We start from the raw sequence: 21,036 nt of genomic DNA, 5'->3' as shown, positions 1-21,036 counted from the left end.
TTTTTCATTAAGATTAAATATTTTGTAAGGAATATAATAATGAAATCAGAACAAACACAGCTCAAAGTAAAATATCTCAAAACCTTTGTTCTTTAAACTATTTAGCAAACTTTGTAGATTGCACAGCAGTCAATGTATCTTTAAGTTGATTTAAGGTTTCTCAAAATTCTAGGTTTGGGTATTGTGGAATACTAAACATTATTATTTTCTTTCAGAATCAATAACTAAAATTGTTGTTGGATCAAAGTTTGTCATCTGAGTGTAAGATTATCCAAAACAGTTGTCTCAAAGAAACAAAACAAATATGTTTTTTACATGAATCTTTATATTACTATACTTTCTTAGGCGTTAATCTTTGGACAGACATTGACCACGTGGCCTAATGGATAAGGAGTCTGACTTCGGATCAGAAGATTGAGGGTTCGAGTCCCTTCGTGGTCATTGCATTCAATGTTATTTGTTTATACTATGTTTTTTCATTAAGATGAAATATTTTGTAAGGAATATAATAATGAAATCAGAACAAACACAGCTCAAAGTAAAATATCTCAAAACCTTTGTTCTTTAAACTATTTAGCAAACTTTGTAGATTGCACAGCAGTCAATGTATCTTTAAGTTGATTTAAGGTTTCTCAAAATTCTAGGCTTGGGTATTGTGGAATACTAAACATTATTATTTTCTTTCAGAATCAATAACTAAAATTATTGTTGGATCAAACTTTGTCATCTAGGTGTATATATTTTTACATAAAGATAACATCTTATGTTTGGATTTTAATAATGAACTCAGATCAAACATGATTCAAAGTGAAGAATCTCTAACCCTTTGGTCTTTAAACTATTCAATAAACTTTGTAGATTGCACATCAACCATTAAATACATTTCTCAGTTTGTTTAAGGTTTATCAAACTTCTTGAATGGGGTATTGTAGAATACTAAACAATATTAGTTTTATTCAGAATTAATAATTGAAATTATTGTTGCATTAAAGTTTGTCATCTGAGTGTAAGATTATCCAAAACAGTTGTCTCAAAGAAAAAAACAAATATGTTTTTGACTTGAATCTTTATGTTACTATACTATCTTAGGCATTGATATATTGACAAAGTGTGACCACGTGGCCTAATGGATAAGGCGTCTGACTTCGGATCAGAAGATTGAGGGTTCGAGTCCCTTCGTGGTCATTGGATTCAATGTTATTTGTTTATACTATATTTTTTTCATTAAGATGAAATATTTTGTAAGGAATATAATAATGAAATCAGAACAAACACAGCTCAAAGTAAAATATCTCAAAACCTTCGTTCTTTAAACTATTTAGCAAACTTTGTAGATTGCACAGCAGTCAATGTATCTTTAAGTTGATGTAAGGTTTCTCAAAATTCTAGGCTTGGGTATTGTGGAATACTAAACATTAATATTTTCTTTCAGAATCAATAACTAAAATTATTGTTGGATCAAAGTTTGTCATCTAGGTGTATATATTTTTACATAAAGATAACATCTTATATTTGGATTTTAATAATGAAATCAGATCAAACATGATTCAAAGTGAAGAATCTCTAACCCTTTGGTCTTTAAACTATTCAGTAAACTTTGTAGATTGCACATCAACCATTAAATATATTTCTCAGTTTGTTTAAGGTTTCTCAAACTTCTTGAATGGGGTATTGTAGAATACTAAACAATATAAGTTTTATTCAGAATTAATAACTAAAATTGTTGATGGATCAAAGTTTGTCATCTGAGTGTAAGATTATCCAAAACAGTTGTCTCAAAGAAACAAAACAAATATGTTTTTTACATGAATCTTTATATTACTATACTTTCTTAGGCGTTAATCTTTGGACAGACATTGACCACGTGGCCTAATGGATAAGGCGTCTGACTTCGGATCAGAAGATTGAAGGGTCGAGTCCCTTCGTGGTCATTGCATTCAATGTTATTTGTTTATACTGTGTTTTTTCATTAAGATGAAATATTTTGTAAGGAATATAATAATGAAATCAGAACAAACACAGCTCAAAGTAAAATATCTCAAAACCTTTGTTCTTTAAACTATTTAGCAAACTTTGTAGATTGCACAGCAGTCAATATATCTATAAGTTGATTAAGGTTTCTCAAAATTCTAGGCTTGGGTATTGTGGAATACTAAACATTATTATTTTCTTTCAGAATCAATAACTAACATTATTGTTGGATCAAAGTTTGTCATCTAGGTGTATATATTTTTACATAAAGATAACATCTTATGTTTGGATTTTAATAATGAAATCAGATCAAACATGATTCAAAGTGAAGAATCTCTAACCCTTTGGTCTTTAAACTATTCAGTAAACTTTGTAGATTGCACATCAACCATTAAATATATTTCTCAGTTTGTTTAAGGTTTCTCAAACTTCTTGAATGGGGTATTGTAGAATACTAAACAATATTAGTTTTATTCAGAATTAATAATTGAAATTATTGTTGCATTAAAGTTTGTCATCTGAGTGTAAGATTATCCAAAACAGTTGTCTCAAAGAAAAAAACAAATATGTTTTTTACTTGAATCTTTATGTTACTATACTTTCTTAGGCATTGATATATTGACAAAGAGTGACCACGTGGCCTAATGGATAAGGCGTCTGACTTCGGATCAGAAGATTGAGGGTTCGAGTCCCTTCGTGGTCATTGGATTCAATGTTATTTGTTTATACTGTGTTTTTTCATTAAGATGAAATATTTTGTAAGGAATATAATAATGAAATCAGAACAAACACAGCTCAAAGTAAAATATCTCAAAACCTTTGTTCTTTAAACTATTTAGCAAACTTTGTAGATTGCACAGCAGTCAATGTATCTTTAAGTTGATTTAAGGTTTCTCAAAATTCTAGGCTTGGGTATTGTGGAATACTAAACATTATTATTTTCTTTCAGAATCAATAACTAAAATTATTGTTGGATCAAAGTTTGTCATCTAGGTGTATATATTTTTACATAAAGATAACATCTTATGTTTGGATTTTAATAATGAAATCAGATCAAACATGATTCAAAGTGAAGAATCTCTAACCCTTTGGTCTTTAAACTATTCAGTAAACTTTGTAGATTGCACATCAACCATTAAATATATTTCTCAGTTTGTTTAAGGTTTCTCAAACTTCTTGAATGGGGTATTGTAGAAAACTAAACAATATTAGTTTTATTCAGAATTAATAATTGAAATTATTGTTGCATTAAAGTTTGTCATCTGAGTGTAAGATTATCCAAAACAGTTGTCTCAAAGAAAAAAACAAATATGTTTTTTACTTGAATCTTTATGTTACTATACTTTCTTAGGCATTGATATATTGACAAAGTGTGACCACGTGGCCTAATGGATAAGGCGTCTGACTTCGGATCAGAAGATTGAGAGTTCGAGTTCCTTCGTGGTCATTGGATTCAATGTTATTTGTTTATACTGTATTTTTTTCATTAAGATGAAATATTTTGTAAGGAATATAATAATGAAATCAGAACAAACACAGCTCAAAGTAAAATATCTTAAAACCTTTGTTCTTTAAACTATTTAGCAAACTTTGTAGATTGCACAGCAGTCAATGTATCTTTAAGTTGATTTAAGGTTTCTCAAAATTCTAGGCTTGGGTATTGTGGAATACTAAACATTATTATTTTCTTTCAGAATCAATAACTAAAATTATTGTTGGATCAAAGTTTGTCATCTAGGTGTATATATTTTTACATAAAGATAACATCTTATGTTTGGATTTTAATAATGAAATCAGATCAAACATGATTCAAAGTGAAGAATCTCTAACCCTTTGGTCTTTAAACTATTCAGTAAACTTTGTAGATTGCACATCAACCATTAAATATATTTCTCAGTTTGTTTAAGGTTTCTCAAACTTCTTGAATGGGGTATTGTAGAATACTAAACAATATTAGTTTTATTCAGAATTAATAATTGAAATTATTGTTGCATTAAAGTTTGTCATCTGAGTGTAAGATTATCCAAAACAGTTGTCTCAAAGAAAAAAACAAATATGTTTTTTACTTGAATCTTTATGTTACTATACTTTCTTAGGCATTGATATATTGACAAAGAGTGACCACGTGGCCTAATGGATAAGGCGTCTGACTTCGGATCAGAAGATTGAAGGTTCGAGTCCCTTCGTGGTCATTGCATTCAATGTTATTTGTTTATACTGTGTTTTTTCATTAAGATGAAATATTTTGTAAGGAATATAATAATGAAATCAGAACAAACACAGCTCAAAGTAAAATATCTCAAAACCTTTGTTCTTTAAACTATTTAGCAAACTTTGTAGATTGCACAGCAGTCAATATATCTATAAGTTGATTAAGGTTTCTCAAAATTCTAGGCTTGGGTATTGTGGAATACTAAACATTATTATTTTCTTTCAGAATCAATAACTAACATTATTGTTGGATCAAAGTTTGTCATCTAGGTGTATATATTTTTACATAAAGATAACATCTTATGTTTGGATTTTAATAATGAAATCAGATCAAACATGATTCAAAGTGAAGAATCTCTAACCCTTTGGTCTTTAAACTATTCAGTAAACTTTGTAGATTGCACATCAACCATTAAATATATTTCTCAGTTTGTTTAAGGTTTCTCAAACTTCTTGAATGGGGTATTGTAGAATACTAAACAATATTAGTTTTATTCAGAATTAATAATTGAAATTATTGTTGCATTAAAGTTTGTCATCTGAGTGTAAGATTATCCAAAACAGTTGTCTCAAAGAAAAAAACAAATATGTTTTTTACTTGAATCTTTATGTTACTATACTTTCTTAGGCATTGATATATTGACAAAGAGTGACCACGTGGCCTAATGGATAAGGCGTCTGACTTCGGATCAGAAGATTGAGGGTTCGAGTCCCTTCGTGGTCATTGGATTCAATGTTATTTGTTTATACTGTGTTTTTTCATTAAGATGAAATATTTTGTAAGGAATATAATAATGAAATCAGAACAAACACAGCTCAAAGTAAAATATCTCAAAACCTTTGTTCTTTAAACTATTTAGCAAACTTTGTAGATTGCACAGCAGTCAATATATCTATAAGTTGATTTAAGGTTTCTCAAAATTCTAGGCTTGGGTATTGTGGAATACTAAACATTATTATTTTCTTTCAGAATCAATAACTAACATTATTGTTGGATCAAAGTTTGTCATCTAGGTGTATATATTTTTACATAAAGATAACATATTATGTTTGGATTTTAATAATGAAATCAGATCAAACATGATTCAAAGTGAAGAATCTCTAACCCTTTGGTCTTTAAACTATTCAGTAAACTTTGTAGATTCCACATCAACCATTAAATATATTTCTCAGTTTGTTTAAGGTTTCTCAAACTTCTTGAATGGGGTATTGTAGAATACTAAACAATATTAGTTTTATTCAGAATTAATAATTGAAATTATTGTTGCATTAAAGTTTGTCATCTGAGTGTAAGATTATCCAAAACAGTTGTCTCAAAAAAAAAACAAATATGTTTTTTACTTGAATCTTTATGTTACTATACTGTCTTAGGCATTGATATATTGACAAAGAGTGACCACATGGCCTAATGGATAAGGCGTCTGACTTCGGATCAGAAGATTGAGGGTTCGAGTCCCTTCGTGGTCATTGGATTCAATGTTATTTGTTTATACTGTATTTTTTTCATTAAGATGAAATATTTTGTAAGGAATATAATAATGAAATCAGAACAAACACAGCTCAAAGTAAAATATCTCAAAACCTTTGTTCTTTAAACTATTTAGCAAACTTTGTAGATTGCACAGCAGTCAATGTATCTTTAAGTTGATTTAAGGTTTCTCAAAATTCTAGGCTTGGGTATTGTGGAATACTAAACATTATTATTTTCTTTCAGAATCAATAACTAAAATTATTGTTGGATCAAAGTTTGTCATCTAGGTGTATATATTTTTACATAAAGATAACATCTTATGTTTGGATTTTAATAATGAAATCAGATCAAACATGATTCAAAGTGAAGAATCTCTAACCCTTTGGTCTTTAAACTATTCAGTAAACTTTGTAGATTGCACATCAACCATTAAATATATTTCTCAGTTTGTTTAAGGTTTCTCAAACTTCTTGAATGGGGTATTGTAGAATACTAAACAATATTAGTTTTATTCAGAATTAATAATTGAAATTATTGTTGCATTAAAGTTTGTCATCTGAGTGTAAGATTATCCAAAACAGTTGTCTCAAAGAAAAAAACAAATATGTTTTTTACTTGAATCTTTATGTTATTATACTTTCTTAGGCATTGATATATTGACAAAGAGTGACGACGTGGCCTAATGGATAAGGTGTCTGACTTCGGATCAAAAGATTGAGGGTTCGAGTCCCTTCGTGGTCATTGGATTCAGTGTTATTTGTTTATACTGTATTTTTTTCATTAAGATGAAATATTTTGTAAGGAATATAATAATGAAATCAGAACAAACACAGCTCAAAGTAAAATATCTCAAAACCTTTGTTCTTTAAACTATTTAGCAAACTTTGTAGATTGCACAGCAGTCAATATATCTATAAGTTGATTAAGGTTTCTCAAAATTCTAGGCTTGGGTATTGTGGAATACTAAACATTATTATTTTCTTTCAGAATCAATAACTAACATTATTGTTGGATCAAAGTTTGTCATCTAGGTGTATATATTTTTACATAAAGATAACATCTTATGTTTGGATTTTAATAATGAAATCAGATCAAACATGATTCAAAGTGAAGAATCTCTAACCCTTTGGTCTTTAAACTATTCAGTAAACTTTGTAGATTGCACATCAACCATTAAATATATTTCTCAGTTTGTTTAAGGTTTCTCAAACTTCTTGAATGGGGTATTGTAGAATACTAAACAATATTAGTTTTATTCAGAATTAATAATTGAAATTATTGTTGCATTAAAGTTTGTCATCTGAGTGTAAGATTATCCAAAACAGTTGTCTCAAAGAAAAAAACAAATATGTTTTTTACTTGAATCTTTATGTTACTATACTTTCTTAGGCATTGATATATTGACAAAGAGTGACCACGTGGCCTAATGGATAAGGCGTCTGACTTCGGATCAGAAGATTGAGGGTTCGAGTCCCTTCGTGGTCATTGGATTCAATGTTATTTGTTTATACTGTGTTTTTTCATTAAGATGAAATATTTTGTAAGGAATATAATAATGAAATCAGAACAAACACAGCTCAAAGTAAAATATCTCAAAACCTTTGTTCTTTAAACTATTTAGCAAACTTTGTAGATTGCACAGCAGTCAATATATCTATAAGTTGATTTAAGGTTTCTCAAAATTCTAGGCTTGGGTATTGTGGAATACTAAACATTATTATTTTCTTTCAGAATCAATAACTAACATTATTGTTGGATCAAAGTTTGTCATCTAGGTGTATATATTTTTACATAAAGATAACATATTATGTTTGGATTTTAATAATAAAATCAGATCAAACATGATTCAAAGTGAAGAATCTCTAACCCTTTGGTCTTTAAACTATTCAGTAAACTTTGTAGATTCCACATCAACCATTAAATATATTTCTCAGTTTGTTTAAGGTTTCTCAAACTTCTTGAATGGGGTATTGTAGAATACTAAACAATATTAGTTTTATTCAGAATTAATAATTGAAATTATTGTTGCATTAAAGTTTGTCATCTGAGTGTAAGATTATCCAAAACAGTTGTCTCAAAAAAAAAACAAATATGTTTTTTACTTGAATCTTTATGTTACTATACTGTCTTAGGCATTGATATATTGACAAAGAGTGACCACGTGGCCTAATGGATAAGGCGTCTGACTTCGGATCAGAAGATTGAGGGTTCGAGTCCCTTCGTGGTCATTGGATTCAATGTTATTTGTTTATACTGTATTTTTTTCATTAAGATGAAATATTTTGTAAGGAATATAATAATGAAATCAGAACAAACACAGCTCAAAGTAAAATATCTCAAAACCTTTGTTCTTTAAACTATTTAGCAAACTTTGTAGATTGCACAGCAGTCAATGTATCTTTAAGTTGATTTAAGGTTTCTCAAAATTCTAGGCTTGGGTATTGTGGAATACTAAACATTATTATTTTCTTTCAGAATCAATAACTAAAATTATTGTTGGATCAAAGTTTGTCATCTAGGTGTATATATTTTTACATAAAGATAACATCTTATGTTTGGATTTTAATAATGAAATCAGATCAAACATGATTCAAAGTGAAGAATCTCTAACCCTTTGGTCTTTAAACTATTCAGTAAACTTTGTAGATTGCACATCAACCATTAAATATATTTCTCAGTTTGTTTAAGGTTTCTCAAACTTCTTGAATGGGGTATTGTAGAATACTAAACAATATTAGTTTTATTCAGAATTAATAATTGAAATTATTGTTGCATTAAAGTTTGTCATCTGAGTGTAAGATTATCCAAAACAGTTGTCTCAAAGAAAAAAACAAATATGTTTTTTACTTGAATCTTTATGTTATTATACTTTCTTAGGCATTGATATATTGACAAAGAGTGACGACGTGGCCTAATGGATAAGGTGTCTGACTTCGGATCAAAAGATTGAGGGTTCGAGTCCCTTCGTGGTCATTGGATTCAGTGTTATTTGTTTATACTGTATTTTTTTCATTAAGATGAAATATTTTGTAAGGAATATAATAATGAAATCAGAACAAACACAGCTCAAAGTAAAATATCTCAAAACCTTTGTTCTTTAAACTATTTAGCAAACTTTGTAGATTGCACAGCAGTCAATATATCTATAAGTTGATTAAGGTTTCTCAAAATTCTAGGCTTGGGTATTGTGGAATACTAAACATTATTATTTTCTTTCAGAATCAATAACTAACATTATTGTTGGATCAAAGTTTGTCATCTAGGTGTATATATTTTTACATAAAGATAACATCTTATGTTTGGATTTTAATAATGAAATCAGATCAAACATGATTCAAAGTGAAGAATCTCTAACCCTTTGGTCTTTAAACTATTCAGTAAACTTTGTAGATTGCACATCAACCATTAAATATATTTCTCAGTTTGTTTAAGGTTTCTCAAACTTCTTGAATGGGGTATTGTAGAATACTAAACAATATTAGTTTTATTCAGAATTAATAATTGAAATTATTGTTGCATTAAAGTTTGTCATCTGAGTGTAAGATTATCCAAAACAGTTGTCTCAAAGAAAAAAACAAATATGTTTTTTACTTGAATCTTTATGTTACTATACTTTCTTAGGCATTGATATATTGACAAAGAGTGACCACGTGGCCTAATGGATAAGGCGTCTGACTTCGGATCAGAAGATTGAGGGTTCGAGTCCCTTCGTGGTCATTGGATTCAATGTTATTTGTTTATACTGTGTTTTTTCATTAAGATGAAATATTTTGTAAGGAATATAATAATGAAATCAGAACAAACACAGCTCAAAGTAAAATATCTCAAAACCTTTGTTCTTTAAACTATTTAGCAAACTTTGTAGATTGCACAGCAGTCAATATATCTATAAGTTGATTTAAGGTTTCTCAAAATTCTAGGCTTGGGTATTGTGGAATACTAAACATTATTATTTTCTTTCAGAATCAATAACTAACATTATTGTTGGATCAAAGTTTGTCATCTAGGTGTATATATTTTTACATAAAGATAACATATTATGTTTGGATTTTAATAATAAAATCAGATCAAACATGATTCAAAGTGAAGAATCTCTAACCCTTTGGTCTTTAAACTATTCAGTAAACTTTGTAGATTGCACATCAACCATTAAATATATTTCTCAGTTTGTTTAAGGTTTCTCAAACTTCTTGAATGGGGTATTGTAGAATACTAAACAATATTAGTTTTATTCAGAATTAATAATTGAAATTATTGTTGCATTAAAGTTTGTCATCTGAGTGTAAGATTATCCAAAACAGTTGTCTCAAAGAAAAAAACAAATATGTTTTTTACTTGAATCTTTATGTTACTATACTTTCTTAGGCATTGATATATTGACAAAGAGTGACCACGTGGCCTAATGGATAAGGCGTCTGACTTCGGATCAGAAGATTGAAGGTTCGAGTCCCTTCGTGGTCATTGCATTCAATGTTATTTGTTTATACTGTGTTTTTTCATTAAGATGAAATATTTTGTAAGGAATATAATAATGAAATCAGAACAAACACAGCTCAAAGTAAAATATCTCAAAACCTTTGTTCTTTAAACTATTTAGCAAACTTTGTAGATTGCACAGCAGTCAATATATCTATAAGTTGATTAAGGTTTCTCAAAATTCTAGGCTTGGGTATTGTGGAATACTAAACATTATTATTTTCTTTCAGAATCAATAACTAACATTATTGTTGGATCAAAGTTTGTCATCTAGGTGTATATATTTTTACATAAAGATAACATCTTATGTTTGGATTTTAATAATGAAATCAGATCAAACATGATTCAAAGTGAAGAATCTCTAACCCTTTGGTCTTTAAACTATTCAGTAAACTTTGTAGATTGCACATCAACCATTAAATATATTTCTCAGTTTGTTTAAGGTTTCTCAAACTTCTTGAATGGGGTATTGTAGAATACTAAACAATATTAGTTTTATTCAGAATTAATAATTGAAATTATTGTTGCATTAAAGTTTGTCATCTGAGTGTAAGATTATCCAAAACAGTTGTCTCAAAGAAAAAAACAAATATGTTTTTTACTTGAATCTTTATGTTACTATACTTTCTTAGGCATTGATATATTGACAAAGAGTGACCACGTGGCCTAATGGATAAGGCGTCTGACTTCGGATCAGAAGATTGAGGGTTCGAGTCCCTTCGTGGTCATTGGATTCAATGTTATTTGTTTATACTGTGTTTTTTCATTAAGATGAAATATTTTGTAAGGAATATAATAATGAAATCAGAACAAACACAGCTCAAAGTAAAATATCTCAAAACCTTTGTTCTTTAAACTATTTAGCAAACTTTGTAGATTGCACAGCAGTCAATATATCTATAAGTTGATTTAAGGTTTCTCAAAATTCTAGGCTTGGGTATTGTGGAATACTAAACATTATTATTTTCTTTCAGAATCAATAACTAACATTATTGTTGGATCAAAGTTTGTCATCTAGGTGTATATATTTTTACATAAAGATAACATATTATGTTTGGATTTTAATAATGAAATCAGATCAAACATGATTCAAAGTGAAGAATCTCTAACCCTTTGGTCTTTAAACTATTCAGTAAACTTTGTAGATTCCACATCAACCATTAAATATATTTCTCAGTTTGTTTAAGGTTTCTCAAACTTCTTGAATGGGGTATTGTAGAATACTAAACAATATTAGTTTTATTCAGAATTAATAATTGAAATTATTGTTGCATTAAAGTTTGTCATCTGAGTGTAAGATTATCCAAAACAGTTGTCTCAAAAAAAAAACAAATATGTTTTTTACTTGAATCTTTATGTTACTATACTGTCTTAGGCATTGATATATTGACAAAGAGTGACCACATGGCCTAATGGATAAGGCGTCTGACTTCGGATCAGAAGATTGAGGGTTCGAGTCCCTTCGTGGTCATTGGATTCAATGTTATTTGTTTATACTGTATTTTTTTCATTAAGATGAAATATTTTGTAAGGAATATAATAATGAAATCAGAACAAACACAGCTCAAAGTAAAATATCTCAAAACCTTTGTTCTTTAAACTATTTAGCAAACTTTGTAGATTGCACAGCAGTCAATGTATCTTTAAGTTGATTTAAGGTTTCTCAAAATTCTAGGCTTGGGTATTGTGGAATACTAAACATTATTATTTTCTTTCAGAATCAATAACTAAAATTATTGTTGGATCAAAGTTTGTCATCTAGGTGTATATATTTTTACATAAAGATAACATCTTATGTTTGGATTTTAATAATGAAATCAGATCAAACATGATTCAAAGTGAAGAATCTCTAACCCTTTGGTCTTTAAACTATTCAGTAAACTTTGTAGATTGCACATCAACCATTAAATATATTTCTCAGTTTGTTTAAGGTTTCTCAAACTTCTTGAATGGGGTATTGTAGAATACTAAACAATATTAGTTTTATTCAGAATTAATAATTGAAATTATTGTTGCATTAAAGTTTGTCATCTGAGTGTAAGATTATCCAAAACAGTTGTCTCAAAGAAAAAAACAAATATGTTTTTTACTTGAATCTTTATGTTATTATACTTTCTTAGGCATTGATATATTGACAAAGAGTGACGACGTGGCCTAATGGATAAGGTGTCTGACTTCGGATCAAAAGATTGAGGGTTCGAGTCCCTTCGTGGTCATTGGATTCAGTGTTATTTGTTTATACTGTATTTTTTTCATTAAGATGAAATATTTTGTAAGGAATATAATAATGAAATCAGAACAAACACAGCTCAAAGTAAAATATCTCAAAACCTTTGTTCTTTAAACTATTTAGCAAACTTTGTAGATTGCACAGCAGTCAATATATCTATAAGTTGATTAAGGTTTCTCAAAATTCTAGGCTTGGGTATTGTGGAATACTAAACATTATTATTTTCTTTCAGAATCAATAACTAACATTATTGTTGGATCAAAGTTTGTCATCTAGGTGTATATATTTTTACATAAAGATAACATCTTATGTTTGGATTTTAATAATGAAATCAGATCAAACATGATTCAAAGTGAAGAATCTCTAACCCTTTGGTCTTTAAACTATTCAGTAAACTTTGTAGATTGCACATCAACCATTAAATATATTTCTCAGTTTGTTTAAGGTTTCTCAAACTTCTTGAATGGGGTATTGTAGAATACTAAACAATATTAGTTTTATTCAGAATTAATAATTGAAATTATTGTTGCATTAAAGTTTGTCATCTGAGTGTAAGATTATCCAAAACAGTTGTCTCAAAGAAAAAAACAAATATGTTTTTTACTTGAATCTTTATGTTACTATACTTTCTTAGGCATTGATATATTGACAAAGAGTGACCACGTGGCCTAATGGATAAGGCGTCTGACTTCGGATCAGAAGATTGAGGGTTCGAGTCCCTTCGTGGTCATTGGATTCAATGTTATTTGTTTATACTGTGTTTTTTCATTAAGATGAAATATTTTGTAAGGAATATAATAATGAAATCAGAACAAACACAGCTCAAAGTAAAATATCTCAAAACCTTTGTTCTTTAAACTATTTAGCAAACTTTGTAGATTGCACAGCAGTCAATATATCTATAAGTTGATTTAAGGTTTCTCAAAATTCTAGGCTTGGGTATTGTGGAATACTAAACATTATTATTTTCTTTCAGAATCAATAACTAACATTATTGTTGGATCAAAGTTTGTCATCTAGGTGTATATATTTTTACATAAAGATAACATATTATGTTTGGATTTTAATAATAAAATCAGATCAAACATGATTCAAAGTGAAGAATCTCTAACCCTTTGGTCTTTAAACTATTCAGTAAACTTTGTAGATTCCACATCAACCATTAAATATATTTCTCAGTTTGTTTAAGGTTTCTCAAACTTCTTGAATGGGGTATTGTAGAATACTAAACAATATTAGTTTTATTCAGAATTAATAATTGAAATTATTGTTGCATTAAAGTTTGTCATCTGAGTGTAAGATTATCCAAAACAGTTGTCTCAAAAAAAAAACAAATATGTTTTTTACTTGAATCTTTATGTTACTATACTGTCTTAGGCATTGATATATTGACAAAGAGTGACCACGTGGCCTAATGGATAAGGCGTCTGACTTCGGATCAGAAGATTGAGGGTTCGAGTCCCTTCGTGGTCATTGGATTCAATGTTATTTGTTTATACTGTATTTTTTTCATTAAGATGAAATATTTTGTAAGGAATATAATAATGAAATCAGAACAAACACAGCTCAAAGTAAAATATCTCAAAACCTTTGTTCTTTAAACTATTTAGCAAACTTTGTAGATTGCACAGCAGTCAATGTATCTTTAAGTTGATTTAAGGTTTCTCAAAATTCTAGGCTTGGGTATTGTGGAATACTAAACATTATTATTTTCTTTCAGAATCAATAACTAAAATTATTGTTGGATCAAAGTTTGTCATCTAGGTGTATATATTTTTACATAAAGATAACATCTTATGTTTGGATTTTAATAATGAAATCAGATCAAACATGATTCAAAGTGAAGAATCTCTAACCCTTTGGTCTTTAAACTATTCAGTAAACTTTGTAGATTGCACATCAACCATTAAATATATTTCTCAGTTTGTTTAAGGTTTCTCAAACTTCTTGAATGGGGTATTGTAGAATACTAAACAATATTAGTTTTATTCAGAATTAATAATTGAAATTATTGTTGCATTAAAGTTTGTCATCTGAGTGTAAGATTATCCAAAACAGTTGTCTCAAAGAAAAAAACAAATATGTTTTTTACTTGAATCTTTATGTTATTATACTTTCTTAGGCATTGATATATTGACAAAGAGTGACGACGTGGCCTAATGGATAAGGTGTCTGACTTCGGATCAAAAGATTGAGGGTTCGAGTCCCTTCGTGGTCATTGGATTCAGTGTTATTTGTTTATACTGTATTTTTTTCATTAAGATGAAATATTTTGTAAGGAATATAATAATGAAATCAGAACAAACACAGCTCAAAGTAAAATATCTCAAAACCTTTGTTCTTTAAACTATTTAGCAAACTTTGTAGATTGCACAGCAGTCAATGTATGTTTAAGTTGATTTAAGGTTTCTCAAAATTCTAGGCTTGGGTATTGTGGAATACTAAACATTATTATTTTCTTTCAGAATCAATAACTAAAATTATTGTTGGATCAAAGTTTGTCATCTAGGTGTATATATTTTTACATAAAGATAACATCTTATGTTTGGATTTTAATAATGAAATCAGATCAAACATGATTCAAAGTGAAGAATCTCTAACCCTTTGGTCTTTAAACTATTCAGTAAACTTTGTAGATTGCACATCAACCATTAAATATATTTCTCAGTTTGTTTAAGGTTTCTCAAACTTCTTGAATGGGGTATTGTAGAATACTAAACAATATTAGTTTTATTCAGAATTAATAATTGAAATTATTGTTGCATTAAAGTTTGTCATCTGAGTGTAAGATTATCCAAAACAGTTGTCTCAAAAAAAAAAAAAAAATATGTTTTTTACTTGAATCTTTATGTTACTATACTTTCTTAGGCATTGATATATTGACAAAGTGTGACCACGTGGCCTAATGGATAAGGCGTCTGACTTCGGATCAGAAGATTGAGGGTTCGAGTCCCTTCGTGGTCATTGGATTCAATGTTATTTGTTTATACTGTATTTTTTTCATTAAGATGAAATATTTTGTAAGGAATATAATAATGAAATCAGAACAAACACAGCTCAAAGTAAAATATCTCAAAACCTTTGTTCTTTAAACTATTTAGCAAACTTTGTAGATTGCACAGCAGTCAATGTATCTTTAAGTTGATTTAAGGTTTCTCAAAATTCTAGGCTTGGGTATTGTGGAATACTAAACATTATTATTTTCTTTCAGAATCAATAACTAAAATTATTGTTGGATCAAAGTTTGTCATCTAGGTGTATATATTTTTACATAAAGATAACATCTTATGTTTGGATTTTAATAATGAAATCAGATCAAACATGATTCAAAGTGAAGAATCTCTAACCCTTTGGTCTTTAAACTATTCAGTAAACTTTGTAGATTGCACATCAACCATTAAATATATTTCTCAGTTTGTTTAAGGTTTCTCAAACTTCTTGAATGGGGTATTGTAGAATACTAAACAATATTAGTTTTATTCAGAATTAATAATTGAAATTATTGTTGCATTAAAGTTTGTCATCTGAGTGTAAGATTATCCAAAACAGTTGTCTCAAAGAAAAAAACAAATATGTTTTTTACTTGAATCTTTATGTTACTATACTTTCTTAGGCATTGATATATTGACAAAGAGTGACCACGTGGCCTAATGGATAAGGTGTCTGACTTCGGATCAGAAGATTGAGGGTTCGAGTCCCTTCGTGGTCATTGGATTCAATGTTATTTGTTTATACTGTATTTTTTTCATTAAGATGAAATATTTTGTAAGGAATATAATAATGAAATCAGAACAAACACAGCTCAAAGTAAAATATCTCAAAACCTTTGTTCTTTAAACTATTTAGCAAACTTTGTAGATTGCACAGCAGTCAATGTATGTTTAAGTTGATTTAAGGTTTCTCAAAATTCTAGGCTTGGGTATTGTGGAATACTAAACATTATTATTTTCTTTCAGAATCAATAACTAAAATTATTGTTGGATCAAAGTTTGTCATCTAGGTGTATATATTTTTACATAAAGATAACATCTTATGTTTGGATTTTAATAATGAAATCAGATCAAACATGATTCAAAGTGAAGAATCTCTAACCCTTTGGTCTTTAAACTATTCAGTAAACTTTGTAGATTCCACATCAACCATTAAATATATTTCTCAGTTTGTTTAAGGTTTCTCAAACTTCTTGAATGGGGTATTGTAGAATACTAAACAATATAAGTTTTATTCAGAATTAATAACTAAAATTGTTGATGGATCAAAGTTTGTCATCTGAGTGTAAGATTATCCAAAACAGTTGTCTCAAAGAAACAAAACAAATATGTTTTTTACATGAATCTTTATATTACTATACTTTCTTAGGCGTTAATCTTTGGACAGACATTGACCACGTGGCCTAATGGATAAGGCGTCTGACTTCGGATCAGAAGATTGAAGGTTCGAGTCCCTTCGTGGTCATTGCATTCAATGTTATTTGTTTATACTGTGTTTTTTCATTAAGATGAAATATTTTGTAAGGAATATAATAATGAAATCAGAACAAACACAGCTCAAAGTAAAATATCTCAAAACCTTTGTTCTTTAAACTATTTAGCAAACTTTGTAGATTGCACAGCAGTCAATATATCTATAAGTTGATTTAAGGTTTCTCAAAATTCTAGGCTTGGGTATTGTGGAATACTAAACATTATTATTTTCTTTCAGAATCAATAACTAACATTATTGTTGGATCAAAGTTTGTCATCTAGGTGTATATATTTTTACATAAAGATAACATCTTATGTTTGGATTTTAATAATGAAATCAGATCAAACATGATTCAAAGTGAAGAATCTCTAACCCTTTGGTCTTTAAACTATTCAGTAAACTTTGTAGATTGCACATCAACCATTAAATATATTTCTCAGTTTGTTTAAGGTTTCTCAAACTTCTTGAATGGGGTATTGTAGAATACTAAACAATATTAGTTTTATTCAGAATTAATAATTGAAATTATTGTTGCATTAAAGTTTGTCATCTGAGTGTAAGATTATCCAAAACAGTTGTCTCAAAGAAAAAAACAAATATGTTTTTTACTTGAATCTTTATGTTACTATACTTTCTTAGGCATTGATATATTGACAAAGAGTGACCACGTGGCCTAATGGATAAGGCGTTTGACTTCGGATCAGAAGATTGAGGGTTCGAGTCCCTTCGTGGTCATTGGATTCAATGTTATTTGTTTATACTGTGTTTTTTCATTAAGATGAAATATTTTGTAAGGAATATAATAATGAAATCAGAACAAACACAGCTCAAAGTAAAATATCTCAAAACCTTTGTTCTTTAAACTATTTAGCAAACTTTGTAGATTGCACAGCAGTCAATATATCTATAAGTTGATTTAAGGTTTCTCAAAATTCTAGGCTTGGGTATTGTGGAATACTAAACATTATTATTTTCTTTCAGAATCAATAACTAACATTATTGTTGGATCAAAGTTTGTCATCTAGGTGTATATATTTTTACATAAAGATAACATATTATGTTTGGATTTTAATAATGAAATCAGATCAAACATGATTCAAAGTGAAGAATCTCTAACCCTTTGGTCTTTAAACTATTCAGTAAACTTTGTAGATTCCACATCAACCATTAAATATATTTCTCAGTTTGTTTAAGGTTTCTCAAACTTCTTGAATGGGGTATTGTAGAATACTAAACAATATTAGTTTTATTCAGAATTAATAATTGAAATTATTGTTGCATTAAAGTTTGTCATCTGAGTGTAAGATTATCCAAAACAGTTGTCTCAAAAAAAAAACAAATATGTTTTTTACTTGAATCTTTATGTTACTATACTGTCTTAGGCATTGATATATTGACAAAGAGTGACCACGTGGCCTAATGGATAAGGCGTCTGACTTCGGATCAGAAGATTGAGGGTTCGAGTCCCTTCGTGGTCATTGGATTCAATGTTATTTGTTTATACTGTATTTTTTTCATTAAGATGAAATATTTTGTAAGGAATATAATAATGAAATCAGAACAAACACAGCTCAAAGTAAAATATCTCAAAACCTTTGTTCTTTAAACTATTTAGCAAACTTTGTAGATTGCACAGCAGTCAATGTATCTTTAAGTTGATTTAAGGTTTCTCAAAATTCTAGGCTTGGGTATTGTGGAATACTAAACATTATTATTTTCTTTCAGAATCAATAACTAAAATTATTGTTGGATCAAAGTTTGTCATCTAGGTGTATATATTTTTACATAAAGATAACATCTTATGTTTGGATTTATTAATGAAATCAGATCAAACATGATTCAAAGTGAAGAATCTCTAACCCTTTGGTCTTTAAACTATTCAGTAAACTTTGTAGATTGCACATCAACCATTAAATATATTTCTCAGTTTGTTTAAGGTTTCTCAAACTTCTTGAATGGGGTATTGTAGAATACTAAACAATATTAGTTTTATTCAGAATTAATAATTGAAATTATTGTTGCATTAAAGTTTGTCATCTGAGTGTAAGATTATCCAAAACAGTTGTCTCAAAGAAAAAAACAAATATGTTTTTTACTTGAATCTTTATGTTATTATACTTTCTTAGGCATTGATATATTGACAAAGAGTGACGACGTGGCCTAATGGATAAGGTGTCTGACTTCGGATCAAAAGATTGAGGGTTCGAGTCCCTTCGTGGTCATTGGATTCAGTGTTATTTGTTTATACTGTATTTTTTTCATTAAGATGAAATATTTTGTAAGGAATATAATAATGAAATCAGAACAAACACAGCTCAAAGTAAAATATCTCAAAACCTTTGTTCTTTAAACTATTTAGCAAACTTTGTAGATTGCACAGCAGTCAATGTATGTTTAAGTTGATTTAAGGTTTCTCAAAATTCTAGGCTTGGGTATTGTGGAATACTAAACATTATTATTTTCTTTCAGAATCAATAACTAAAATTATTGTTGGATCAAAGTTTGTCATCTAGGTGTATATATTTTTACATAAAGATAACATCTTATGTTTGGATTTTAATAATGAAATCAGATCAAACATGATTCAAAGTGAAGAATCTCTAACCCTTTGGTCTTTAAACTATTCAGTAAACTTTGTAGATTGCACATCAACCATTAAATATATTTCTCAGTTTGTTTAAGGTTTCTCAAACTTCTTGAATGGGGTATTGTAGAATACTAAACAATATTAGTTTTATTCAGAATTAATAATTGAAATTATTGTTGCATTAAAGTTTGTCATCTGAGTGTAAGATTATCCAAAACAGTTGTCTCAAAAAAAAAAAAAATATGTTTTTTACTTGAATCTTTATGTTACTATACTTTCTTAGGCATTGATATATTGACAAAGTGTGACCACGTGGCCTAATGGATAAGGCGTCTGACTTCGGATCAGAAGATTGAGGGTTCGAGTCCCTTCGTGGTCATTGGATTCAATGTTATTTGTTTATACTGTATTTTTTTCATTAAGATGAAATATTTTGTAAGGAATATAATAATGAAATCAGAACAAACACAGCTCAAAGTAAAATATCTCAAAACCTTTGTTCTTTAAACTATTTAGCAAACTTTGTAGATTGCACAGCAGTCAATGTATCTTTAAGTTGATTTAAGGTTTCTCAAAATTCTAGGCTTGGGTATTGTGGAATACTAAACATTATTATTTTCTTTCAGAATCAATAACTAAAATTATTGTTGGATCAAAGTTTGTCATCTAGGTGTATATATTTTTACATAAAGATAACATCTTATGTTTGGATTTTAATAATGAAATCAGATCAAACATGATTCAAAGTGAAGAATCTCTAACCCTTTGGTCTTTAAACTATTCAGTAAACTTTGTAGATTGCACATCAACCATTAAATATATTTCTCAGTTTGTTTAAGGTTTCTCAAACTTCTTGAATGGGGTATTGTAGAATACTAAACAATATTAGTTTTATTCAGAATTAATAATTGAAATTATTGTTGCATTAAAGTTTGTCATCTGAGTGTAAGATTATCCAAAACAGTTGTCTCAAAGAAAAAAACAAATATGTTTTTTACTTGAATCTTTATGTTACTATACTTTCTTAGGCATTGATATATTGACAAAGAGTGACCACGTGGCCTAATGGATAAGGTGTCTGACTTCGGATCAGAAGATTGAGGGTTCGAGTCCCTTCGTGGTCATTGGATTCAATGTTATTTGTTTATACTGTATTTTTTTCATTAAGATGAAATATTTTGTAAGGAATATAATAATGAAATCAGAACAAACACAGCTCAAAGTAAAATATCTCAAAACCTTTGTTCTTTAAACTATTTAGCAAACTTTGTAGATTGCACAGCAGTCAATGTATGTTTAAGTTGATTTAAGGTTTCTCAAAATTCTAGGCTTGGGTATTGTGGAATACTAAACATTATTATTTTCTTTCAGAATCAATAACTAAAATTATTGTTGGATCAAAGTTTGTCATCTAGGTGTATATATTTTTACATAAAGATAACATCTTATGTTTGGATTTTAATAATGAAATCAGATCAAACATGATTCAAAGTGAAGAATCTCTAACCATTTGGTCTTTAAACTATTCAGTAAACTTTGTAGATTCCACATCAACCATTAAATATATTTCTCAGTTTGTTTAAGGTTTCTCAAACTTCTTGAATGGGGTATTGTAGAATACTAAAC

General features: G+C 28.6%; 21 non-coding genes across 21 annotated transcripts; all 21 read left to right on the top strand.

Moving 5' to 3' along the window:
- The first annotated feature begins 368 nt into the window (after positions 1-368).
- On the top strand, positions 369-441 carry TRNAR-UCG (transfer RNA arginine (anticodon UCG)). Its single transcript has one exon. It is a non-coding gene; the product is annotated as a tRNA-Arg (tRNA).
- A 671-nt stretch (positions 442-1,112) lies between these two features.
- Positions 1,113-1,185, top strand: TRNAR-UCG (transfer RNA arginine (anticodon UCG)). The gene has a single exon. It is a non-coding gene; the product is annotated as a tRNA-Arg (tRNA).
- A 1,416-nt stretch (positions 1,186-2,601) lies between these two features.
- TRNAR-UCG (transfer RNA arginine (anticodon UCG)) lies at positions 2,602-2,674 on the top strand. Its single transcript has one exon. It is a non-coding gene; the product is annotated as a tRNA-Arg (tRNA).
- A 1,416-nt stretch (positions 2,675-4,090) lies between these two features.
- Positions 4,091-4,163, top strand: TRNAR-UCG (transfer RNA arginine (anticodon UCG)). The gene has a single exon. It is a non-coding gene; the product is annotated as a tRNA-Arg (tRNA).
- A 670-nt stretch (positions 4,164-4,833) lies between these two features.
- TRNAR-UCG (transfer RNA arginine (anticodon UCG)) lies at positions 4,834-4,906 on the top strand. Its single transcript has one exon. It is a non-coding gene; the product is annotated as a tRNA-Arg (tRNA).
- A 670-nt stretch (positions 4,907-5,576) lies between these two features.
- Positions 5,577-5,649, top strand: TRNAR-UCG (transfer RNA arginine (anticodon UCG)). Its single transcript has one exon. It is a non-coding gene; the product is annotated as a tRNA-Arg (tRNA).
- Positions 5,650-7,065: 1,416 nt separating this feature from the next.
- Positions 7,066-7,138, top strand: TRNAR-UCG (transfer RNA arginine (anticodon UCG)). The gene has a single exon. It is a non-coding gene; the product is annotated as a tRNA-Arg (tRNA).
- A 670-nt stretch (positions 7,139-7,808) lies between these two features.
- On the top strand, positions 7,809-7,881 carry TRNAR-UCG (transfer RNA arginine (anticodon UCG)). The gene has a single exon. It is a non-coding gene; the product is annotated as a tRNA-Arg (tRNA).
- A 1,416-nt stretch (positions 7,882-9,297) lies between these two features.
- Positions 9,298-9,370, top strand: TRNAR-UCG (transfer RNA arginine (anticodon UCG)). Its single transcript has one exon. It is a non-coding gene; the product is annotated as a tRNA-Arg (tRNA).
- Positions 9,371-10,041: 671 nt separating this feature from the next.
- TRNAR-UCG (transfer RNA arginine (anticodon UCG)) lies at positions 10,042-10,114 on the top strand. Its single transcript has one exon. It is a non-coding gene; the product is annotated as a tRNA-Arg (tRNA).
- A 670-nt stretch (positions 10,115-10,784) lies between these two features.
- Positions 10,785-10,857, top strand: TRNAR-UCG (transfer RNA arginine (anticodon UCG)). The gene has a single exon. It is a non-coding gene; the product is annotated as a tRNA-Arg (tRNA).
- Positions 10,858-11,527: 670 nt separating this feature from the next.
- Positions 11,528-11,600, top strand: TRNAR-UCG (transfer RNA arginine (anticodon UCG)). Its single transcript has one exon. It is a non-coding gene; the product is annotated as a tRNA-Arg (tRNA).
- A 1,416-nt stretch (positions 11,601-13,016) lies between these two features.
- TRNAR-UCG (transfer RNA arginine (anticodon UCG)) lies at positions 13,017-13,089 on the top strand. Its single transcript has one exon. It is a non-coding gene; the product is annotated as a tRNA-Arg (tRNA).
- A 670-nt stretch (positions 13,090-13,759) lies between these two features.
- TRNAR-UCG (transfer RNA arginine (anticodon UCG)) lies at positions 13,760-13,832 on the top strand. Its single transcript has one exon. It is a non-coding gene; the product is annotated as a tRNA-Arg (tRNA).
- A 1,418-nt stretch (positions 13,833-15,250) lies between these two features.
- On the top strand, positions 15,251-15,323 carry TRNAR-UCG (transfer RNA arginine (anticodon UCG)). Its single transcript has one exon. It is a non-coding gene; the product is annotated as a tRNA-Arg (tRNA).
- Positions 15,324-15,995: 672 nt separating this feature from the next.
- TRNAR-UCG (transfer RNA arginine (anticodon UCG)) lies at positions 15,996-16,068 on the top strand. The gene has a single exon. It is a non-coding gene; the product is annotated as a tRNA-Arg (tRNA).
- Positions 16,069-16,741: 673 nt separating this feature from the next.
- On the top strand, positions 16,742-16,814 carry TRNAR-UCG (transfer RNA arginine (anticodon UCG)). Its single transcript has one exon. It is a non-coding gene; the product is annotated as a tRNA-Arg (tRNA).
- A 671-nt stretch (positions 16,815-17,485) lies between these two features.
- TRNAR-UCG (transfer RNA arginine (anticodon UCG)) lies at positions 17,486-17,558 on the top strand. The gene has a single exon. It is a non-coding gene; the product is annotated as a tRNA-Arg (tRNA).
- Positions 17,559-18,228: 670 nt separating this feature from the next.
- TRNAR-UCG (transfer RNA arginine (anticodon UCG)) lies at positions 18,229-18,301 on the top strand. Its single transcript has one exon. It is a non-coding gene; the product is annotated as a tRNA-Arg (tRNA).
- A 1,415-nt stretch (positions 18,302-19,716) lies between these two features.
- Positions 19,717-19,789, top strand: TRNAR-UCG (transfer RNA arginine (anticodon UCG)). The gene has a single exon. It is a non-coding gene; the product is annotated as a tRNA-Arg (tRNA).
- A 672-nt stretch (positions 19,790-20,461) lies between these two features.
- On the top strand, positions 20,462-20,534 carry TRNAR-UCG (transfer RNA arginine (anticodon UCG)). The gene has a single exon. It is a non-coding gene; the product is annotated as a tRNA-Arg (tRNA).
- Positions 20,535-21,036: the final 502 nt, after the last annotated feature.

Source organism: Pseudophryne corroboree, chromosome 8, assembly GCF_028390025.1.
Source record: "Pseudophryne corroboree isolate aPseCor3 chromosome 8, aPseCor3.hap2, whole genome shotgun sequence".
Taxonomy (NCBI): Eukaryota; Metazoa; Chordata; class Amphibia; order Anura; family Myobatrachidae; genus Pseudophryne; species Pseudophryne corroboree.
The sequence above is the reverse complement of the archived record's forward strand: the minus strand, read 5'-3'. Positions and strand labels throughout refer to the sequence as shown.